The sequence below is a fragment of the Haplochromis burtoni genome, unplaced genomic scaffold, assembly GCF_018398535.1.
Source record: "Haplochromis burtoni strain Fernald_Lab_line unplaced genomic scaffold, NCSU_Asbu1 Contig_519, whole genome shotgun sequence".
NCBI classification, from domain to species: domain Eukaryota; kingdom Metazoa; phylum Chordata; class Actinopteri; order Cichliformes; family Cichlidae; genus Haplochromis; species Haplochromis burtoni.
This window is the reverse complement of record NW_024582880.1, coordinates 348,460-358,588: the sequence shown is the minus strand read 5'-3', so window position 1 is coordinate 358,588 and position 10,129 is coordinate 348,460.

The following is a 10,129-nucleotide window of genomic DNA, read 5'->3' as shown; positions in this document are numbered from 1 at the left end:
TTTTTTTTTTTTAATTAAAAAGGCATTTCTGTTATGTTGTTACGGTCGCTGACTTCTAGTCATTAAGATAAGATGGGGCCTGATTATTTAAGACCTTGTATGTGAGGAGCAGGATTTTGAATTCAATTCTGTATTTACCAGGGAGTCAATGAAGGAAAACCAATACAGGAGAAATATGCTCTCTCTTTCTAGTCCCTGTCAGGACTCTTGCATCAGCATTTTGGATTAACTGAAGGCTTTTCAGGGAGTTTTTAGGACATCCTAATAATAATGAATTGCAGTAGCCCAGCCCAAAAGTAATAAATGCATGAACTAGTTTTTCAGCGGCACTCTGAGACAGGGTGTTTCTAATTTTAGAGATGCTGCGCAAATGGAAGAAAGCAGTCTTACATATTTATTTAATATGTGCATTGAAGGACATGTCTTGGTCAAAAATCACTCCAAGGTTCCTCACAGTGTTACTGGAGGCCGAGGCAATGCCATCCAGCGTAGGAATCTGGTTAAATACCATATTTCTCCTGTGAGCACTAAGTGACCAGCACAGCTATATCCAGTAAACTACATATTATTGTTCAGATTTTGGTGTTCCTGACATTAAAACTCACTTGCGTACAAACACAGAGTGCACATTACAAGAAAAGGTCTAAAATGTGACTTTATCTGAACGTAAAAAAAACAAAACAAGTTACAGAAATATCTATATTATGACTGGAGACTGGAGTTGAAGAGACGAGCGTCAAATGTTGGAGTGCTTCTTGGTTCTATGAAAAATGGTATGTAATGTTATTGTTGGTAGAAACTAATGCACCTTTTTATGTGTACATTTATAAATACCAGGAACTTATTGCTTTAGGTTTGAATGTCACCTGCTGCTTTGGGCTTGCATGGTCTCACATAACCAACTCCCATGAGCTCCACCTCATCTGCAAGTTTTGGAAATATGCCACTCTTGCTTACCAAACAGGATAACTGGTAAAGTCCCTTTGTGCATATTTAAGGCAGGTATTTATTTGCCTTTGTTTTTCTTAGCAGTAGATGTGTTCAGTTTTATTTTTGTTTCCTGTTCGTGAGGCTTTCGTGTGAAATTCAAAAAAAAAAGATTGGTAGTCACTTGTCTGACTGCATTCCTGGGCATTTGGGTTCATTGTAGGTTCTTCCTTCTACTTCTCCATGCTATGAAACTCTGTCATCGTTACTGTAATCCAATTATTTTCTCGCTAGTGAGCTAATCAGCATCTGTGTGATTCAAATCTCAGTTTTCTCCTCTCGTCATTTCTAGGGATGGGTATTGTTTAGGTTTTATCCGATACCAGTACCAAACCGATACTTTTGAAACGGTGCCGGTGCTCAAACCGGTGCTTAAAGAATGGAGAACACAAAATTTGTCCTAAAACCTCTCATGTTCAGCTGTTTTTTTTGTAAAAAGATAACAATGTTAGCCTTTTCTGTAGCTATAGGGGATTTATGGCATCACTCTTGGTTGGAAGCAGTGCCTAAACAATGGAGGAAAAAACCTCTCATGTTTAGCTGTTTTACACTTTTTCTTTGGTCATTTTAGCCTTTTTTGCCAGGGTGAAGGGAGTATCTGCCATCAAACAAGAAGACAGCCGCATGTAACTACGACGGTGTTTGCTAGTTCACTTTACATGCATTAATTTAATAACATGGTTAGCCCACTCAACGTAAATTACACACGAACAACATTAAGCTACTCAAGCAGAGAAGAACGGCTGGTGCTGCCATCATCATCTGTCATCATTTCTGCACTGCAGGGCATTTCTGCATTTCTACACTGGCAGGGCTAGGGGCCAGGACTATACCCTTCGAGTTCTTGGGGGATGTTGCTTACTCCAGGTCCAATAACAGGCACCACACCCACACTCGGTGCTCTGTCTTGCAGCAAGCTATCAAATACCATGCATTTCTTGGCTTTAAAACGCTATGCCTCGCCAGGTGTTTCATCAGATTCGAGGTGTTACCTCCTTTGCACAGTATCACCTTAAAGCACTTGTTGCAGGCTGCTGAGTTTGCATCTTTTGCTGTGAAGTACAGGCAGACTTTTGACCGCTTCGCCTTGGGCATTTTTAATCTGTAGCTCTGCTCTAAAATAACATATGTACCTGGGCCCACCCACTATCCTCAGAAACGTAAAATGACTGGCTAGAATCCAAAGTGTTTGACATCTCAGGAAAAAGAAGCACCGAAATAAAGCACCAAAATGTGCGCTGCTTTTCTGTCTGGTTACTACCGTTTATGTCAGGTACCGGTATCCCGGTCCCTATCCCTAAGAACAAGTCTGACTTATTACCAGCTATAGGAACCAAGCTCTTGCAACAGTTGTATAGGGATCGAATGGCCCGTAGCAATGGGCCAGACACCCCATACTCCTGTAGCACCTCCCACAGGACACCCCGAGGGACACGGTCGAATACCTTCTCCAAGTCAACAAAACACATGTAGAGTGGTTAGGCAGCTCATTGCAGCAGCTTCGGCAATGGAGATGCTGAACATGGTCCATTCGGACTCAATGTCCTCAGTCTCCCTCAGAATGTTGTTGAAGCTGTGCCGGAGGTATGTGTTGAAGATCTCGTGGACTGGGCCTCTGCTAGGCATTAGCAGCATACGCTCACTATACGTTTAGGTGCATCGGGTCTGTCCAGCGTCCTCCCCCGCCACCTGATCCAACTCACCACTAGGTGATGATCAGTTGACAGCTCAGCCCCTCTCTTTACCCAAGTGTTGAGAACATATGGTAGCAGGTCTGGTGATACAATTACAAAATCAATCATCAACCTGCGGCCTAGAGCGTGCACTTATGAACACTCTTATGTTCAAACAAGGTGCTCGTTATGGCCAAACTGTGATTTGCACAGAAGTCCAATAACAAAACACCACTCGAGTTCAGATTGGGGAGGCCATTCCTCCCGATCACGCCACTCCAGGTCTCACTGTCATTACCCATGTGAGCACTGAAGTCTCCCAGTAGGACAACAGAGTCTCCAGACGGAGCACCTCCCAACATCCCACCCAGGGACTGCAAAAAGGCTGGGTACTCTGAACTGCCACTCGGCGTATGAGCGCAGATGACAGTCAGGAGCCATTCCCCAACCCGAAGGCAAAGGGAACAAACCCTCTCATATACTGGGAAGAACCCCAACGTACAGGTAGCAAGCTGAGGGGATATTAAAATACCAGCAGCCCACCCCCCTCTCACCAGGGGCAACTCCAGACTGAGATAGAGTCCAGCCCCTCTCCAGTCCAGCCCCTCTTTTTTTTTAAAATTTATATTTATTTACATGTTTTTAATTTATTTATATTTTGTTTTTATTTCTTTCAATAAATAAAAATAAAATGTCATTTCCTATTAAAACTACAAACACATCAAAATCAGAGCATAGTCTTTATAGCACAATATTTGCTTGAGAGATGTTAAAATGCTCAACTTATTTAATTTGCTTTAACAATTTTGGGTGTAACCCACCTAAAATTGCCTCGTGAAAATTAACTGCATGTTCCCAAACAATGTCAGTAGGTGGCACTATGAGATTGTTTAGTACTTGTGAACTAGAGGTGATATATAGAGAAGGAGAACAACGCTAAGGCTACGTATGGTGGTCAAAGCAAATCACTGAGAGTTCTCTTTCAAACATTCGTTTCGGTGTCTCACTATGGGGAATGCTCTCTCAGCATTATCCTCAGAAGCCTCTATATCATTACTCCAGCCAGCATTGGCTGGCAGTTGTGACGCTTGCGTCAGGGAGGGGCCACCCTCCTCCCTATAAAAGGGTGTGACGCAGCATCACCCATGATTCAATTTCAATTTCCTCTTCTCGCTTCTTAGAAACCTCATCTCCCCTGACTGTGAACATGAGTGGTAGCTTAACTGTCCACGCGAGCAAGCTAACACCTTGGTCACCGGGCGCTAGCACGGTTCACGTTTTGAGTCGCCTGCTCTTCACCACAGAGCCAGGTCGGAGAGTGTGTTAGATGCCACCTAGCACAACAGCTAGCTGACCAAACTAACTGTCTTTGCTACACACAGTCACCAAGCCAAGTAGCACAAGCGCTAGCTGTCACACTAGCTAGGTCATACTAGCTCACCATAGCTACCCACCCGAGAGAAGAAAAAAAGATCAGCGTTAGCTGATCCAGCCATGCCAAGCTAGCTACACCAAGCTTCCTTAATATAGCACTGCAAACCGCTGCCAAGAATTTGCCCCTGTGGTTGCAAAATCTCAGGTTCAGATACACATGACACGTGTGTGATATGCCTCGGGCTGCAACCCGCCCAAGCGGCTATTTCCACATCAGGTTCATGCGAACACTGCGCTCGCTTCAACCTAAAAAGCCTTTGCGGCAGGCTAGCCTGGCAGGCTAGCCTTCGGCGATTGTGGAGCTATTTGACGTTGTAAAATAGGCAGCTGAAAAGCTGGCAATCCCATGGCCCGCGGTGACAACGGAGACCTCCACCCCACAATACGAGGGTAAAAGGCTCCACAAAGCAAAGCGCACTACTAAGCAGGTACTGCCGCTTTTCCCCGAATGCATGGACGAGGTCACGAGGTCAAAGCCATTTTCATCACCCAACCCTGTGCAGGGAGCGGCGGTGTTTGACTGCGCTGGAATGACAGAGAAGGGCATCTACCAAATTCCCACAGTGGAGAATCTGGTGGCTTCTCATCTCCACCCAAACCAGAAACTTTCCATGTCATCTAGTCGATTCCTGCCCTCCAAGGCCGAATGCCTGCAGTTCTCCCTGGCTGACAAGGCGTATAAATCAGTTGCCACCACCGTGAGGGGATTGAACGCCTCATCGCTCCTGCTAGCCTACTTGGCGGAGCTCCAGGACCAGACTGCTGCTACCCAGATGGTAGCGAGCTGTTGAAAGAGCTGGGCGTTGTTACGTACAAGTGTCTCCGCCTCACTGGAGCAGCAGTACAAGCAGCAGGCAGAGCTCTCAGCATCATCATTCTACAGGAGGGGGCAAGATGGCTGAACTTGTAGGGGCTTTCGGACAAATAAAAACGTGACATTCTGGATGAAGGCATCGACCCTGCTGGCCTTTTCGGGACCGCCATTGCAGGGCGGGTTACGGTCCCGTCCTTTGCACATGCTGGCTCGCAGACTGATCATGTGGAGCAGCATCAATCTGTTGTCACTGAGAGCTACTCACATTCCAGGAGCTCTGAACTTGGGAGCAGACTTAATGTCCAGGGGAAACAGGCAGTACGGGGACTGGACCCTGCACCCACATGTGGTGACCCAAATCTGGACCCGCTTTGGCCAGCCACAGGTCAATCTGTTTGCCTCGAGGGAGAATGCTCAGTGTCCACTGTATTTCTCCCTGAGGGACCAGGAGGCTCCGCTGGGGTAGACACATTAGCTCACAATTGGCCACATGCTCTGCTTTATGCGTTCACAGGTCTTAATTTCTCCCACTCTAACCAGAGTGAGAGGGCTAACAATGATATTAATCGCCCCAAGGTGGACGAGGTCCCATTGGTTAGCAGAGATTATGCCCCACTTGTGGAGCGAACCTTGGCCTCTCCTCTCCCTCTCCCGACAAGAACTAGTCTTCAAGGCCAGGGGGGAGATTTTTCACCCTCAACCTGAGCGCCTCGCCCTGTGGGCTTGGCCCGTGAGAGGTTGAATCTGAGTACGGCAGGACTCCCCCGGGTGTTATAGCCACTATTCAGAGTGCTAGAGCCCCCTCCACAAGATCATTGTATGAGAACAAGTGGAGGGTATTTGAGGAATGGTGTGGAAAGTCTCACACTCTCTCCTTTCAGTGCTCTGTGACAACAATTCTCTCCTTTCGCCAGGAACTGTTAGATAAAAGAAAGGGCTTTTCCACAATTAAAGTATATCTAGCAGCCATTTCAGCCTGCCATGTGGGCTTTGTGGATGGTCCAGTGAGCCATCACCCAGTCTGCCGTTTCATGAAAGGGGAACGACGGCTTCACCTGGTGTCTAAACCTCTCGTTCCCACGTTGGATTTATCCCTGGTGCTGATGGCAGTTTCAAAGCCACCATTTGAACCACTAAACCAGGTGGAAATAAAAATTGTGTCATTGAAGAATGCAAAGACACGGCTCTCGCATCTGCAAAGCGTATAAGTGATATTCATGCGCTGTCAATACACAAAGAGTGCACCCGATTCACGCGGGAGAACTTTAGAGTCATACTCAGGCCAAATCCGGCCTTTGTGCCCAAAAATCCTTATCTCCAATGCACACCATTGGAGCTTGAAGCTTTTTGCTCTCCTCCTTTCTCCTACCCTGAACAGGAGTGCCTACATGCTCTCTGTCCAGTTAGGGCTTTATGTACCTATATACAGGGTGGGCCATTTATATGGATACACCGCAATAACATGGGAATGGCTAGTGATATTAAAGTCCTGTTTGTGGCAAATTAGTATATGTGAGGGGGCAAACTCCTCAAGATGGGTGGTGACCATGGTGGCCAATTAGAAGTCGGCCATCTTAGAGATACAACTTTTGTTTTTTCAATAGGAAGAGGGTCATATGACACATCAAACTTATTGGTAATGTCACAAGAAAAACAATGATGCGCTTGGTTTCAATGTACCGTAACTTTATTCTTACATGCAAAGCTATATGTTGAAGGAAACCGTGACCTAGAACAAGCTGATGGCATGTAAGTACAACTCCTCCAGTTTCATATGCAAAAAAAATATTGTGCTACTTTACGGGGTTGCAGTTCTACAGGGGTTTAAAAATAGTTACGCATGCCCGCTCCGACCGGTTTTAAACGGTTAAATTTGTATGATGTGGAAATTGTTTTAAGGTTCTTTAATGAATTTTATTATTGATTGCATTAAGCCATTATATACAAAGAGTGAGAGGTATTTGATCATTAGTGGTGATTAATTTGTTTTATACTATTCATGTGAAATGTGTTTACTGCCCCGTGCAGGTTGTTTGTTTGTTTTTTTGTTTGAAACTGAAATCCAGGATTCAGGATCCCCAGCTGCAAGTGACAACTGCGTTACTTCTTGACAGATAAGCTTATGAGCTCTCAAAACAATACACTACCCGGGTAGTACATTAACGCTTTAGGACCTACCATAGAACCAAGTCCATCAGAGCTTATATTATATTTTTACATGCTGTAGAGCCATTTTTGGGAGCATTTCAAGTTGATATAAATCAATACAACCATTATAGCCCAAATCGTAACAATAACCGCGTTAAATATGCATTAAGTGTATATAATTACATAAATTGCAAAAAAGTGCAATAAACTACTAAAAAAATTTTAATCGTTTTTGTTTTTTAACATATATTTCCGATTAGAGAAATTTAAGAGGTTTATCCCTCAAAACTGTAAATACAAAACAGTTGCACAAAATAGTTTCCCACCACAGGAAATTTATTTTGAGTGTCTTCATATTTTTATTTTTGAAATATACCAATTTTTATATACTGCAGGAAAAACAAAAATAAATATTATAATGCAAATTTGCAAAAAAACCGCATCAAAATAAACTATTTTCAGCAGTGCAATTTGAGTTCTAAGCATCCCAGAAACTATTCAGAAAAGTATAAAGTCAACCATGACTTTTAAAAACACCAGTGTAGGCTTATAAGGCCGCAAAGGTAAAAAAAAAAAACTGTTCTGCGAAAATGAGGAAGGTTTCCAGCCTACTTAGAAGTGACAACTGCGTTACTTCTTGACAGATAAGCTTATGAGCTCTCAAAACGATACACTACCTGGGTAGTACATTAACACACTACACACATACTTGAACTGAAAAGACTGAAAAGAACTTTGAACTCTGAACTTTGGACTATGAAACTGAATACACGGACTGACAAATATGGACTATTGGAACTGTTGTGAACTGTTGAATGACCGTTTATGATTTTGTTTAAATAAATGTTAAATGTTCTTTAGCTGTGTGTTATTCGCTCCTTAGTCGATTCCTAGAGAACATAAGCTCAAGATCCTAACTTTCTCTACATTCTATAGTGGTAAAGTATTGTGTGTTACATAGATAAGGACTCCGAATTTCTCCTTGAGATTGAAAATGTGACTAACAAGAATGTAAAATGGCAGACTAGTTGCATTGAAAGGCCAGCACTGCATCATACTCCAGAGCCAGACCCTGTTTTGACTGACTCGAGCGATGGAAATGACGTTGACAGTTATTCTGACCACAGTACTACACCCTTGAAAAACAGCAAAGCTAAATTACGACCACAGATGACCCCTTACATCCCAGCCAGTCACCCATTCAGCTAAATCTCAGCCTTGTAGGGTTGTAAAACCAAAGACTACTCCAACCAGACTTCCAGTGGTGACAGACGAAGTAACTAACCCACCAGAGGTACAGCGTATAGTAGTGGAACATGTAATCAGAAATGACTCTGTCGCAACACATAGCCAATCCAAATGGTTACGCTCATTCTCAGGCCATGTGTCAAAACCCCCAGGAGAAGTGGATTTTGAAATGTGGTGTTTACATGTTGAACTAATGTTCAGTGGTGGCACTCCAGTTGACATTCAGTGGTGGAAAATACTAGAGAGTCTAACCCATAGGTGTCAAACTCTGGCCCGTGGGCCAAATTTGGCCCGCAGCCTAATTACATTTGGCCCGCGAAGCCATACCAAATTACTATTAAAGCTGGCCTACTGGTATTATACAGCTAATATATATATTGTTTAGTATTAAGCTTTGCTTGTTCCATATTTAGTTTTTCAGCAAAACGTGTTTGAGTACATAAGAAAAGATTCATTCTTATATCTGGAGGAATAAATATATTTCAATAAATATTAACGTTAGCCCGCTACTTTCAGTTTTGAATTTTGGCCCACTGTGTATTTGAGTTTGACACCCTGGTCTAACCCAAATCCCACTGAGGAGTCCTTACCCTTAAATCTAACCTCTCTTCTTCCTATCCTGTCCTGCCTCTCATGTGTTACTTTTTAGGATCAAATAAGTTTGATGTTTGGAGGCACACAGTGATGCAATAATAACTCGGCACAAATGCATTAAGGCAAAAGTAGCCTGTTTTGAAAATGTAAAAATTAGAAACTACAGATAATTGTTTAAAAAGTTAGGGAGTAAAAGTAAAAATTTAGTCAGAAAAATAAATACTAAAGTAAAGAAGAGATACCTGAAAATTGTACTTAAGTGCAGTAAAAATGTAAATAGAATTGTATTAGCTTTTGTGTGCATTTTTTTTTTATATGTTTTATACACATTAAGTAACCTGTCAGTACACCATGTGGTTACATTGTCATGATTATGGTTAAAGAAGCAGTGTTAAGGGTTCAATATTGAGGAAGGGTACAAGAGGTAATCGAAGAATAACCACACTGATCCGGCCGGGTGAAGTCAAACGATGATTTTAATACACACGTGGGAAGGTCACTCCGTACGCAGACAGCAATTGATCTTCGACTAATCAAAGCATAGGCAGATATTTTATACCATCAGGGCTTGAATTTAATGATGCCCCTTCAACGTCAGATACATTTCATACATAGGTCAAATCAAAACCACAATGACTTTTAACACAGAAAAGAACATTATCTCTGTCTTCATGGCAGATGTTTCCTGTCAACCTTTTTGACTAGCGCTTCTCCAAAACCGCAGACAATGTTTTGCAGTGAGCTAGCGCTTCTGCAAGCCCACAGTTACAAGCAAACATGATATGTCACGATCTCACTTGGCACTCTGTGTCACCTCTCACCTACTAACGCTCACAGTCAAACAGAGGCCACTGTCAAATGTGTCACAGTTTACTAAAACTAAAGATATAATATAAACTGAATAAATGTTTTAACCAACTGATACTACTTAAAACTCAATACAAGAATATGAACATATAAAAGATAATAGAAATGACCTGATATAAGTGTTTTGTAAGCATGTATTGCAATTCCTTCTATGTTCTAGTTTCCCTCAGCATGTACCACCTGGACAGTCACGCCAGTGAAGCTTAAGACCCTTAATGAACCGAACATCAACTCAAAATAAGCACAGATATGCAATGTGTATAAAATAGCTATAACTGCATCTGGAATACAAGGTTAATATGATAACAGTATGCATAAACATCTTAAGGCCATCTTAAAGCTATCTGTTACATTGTTAAAGCAA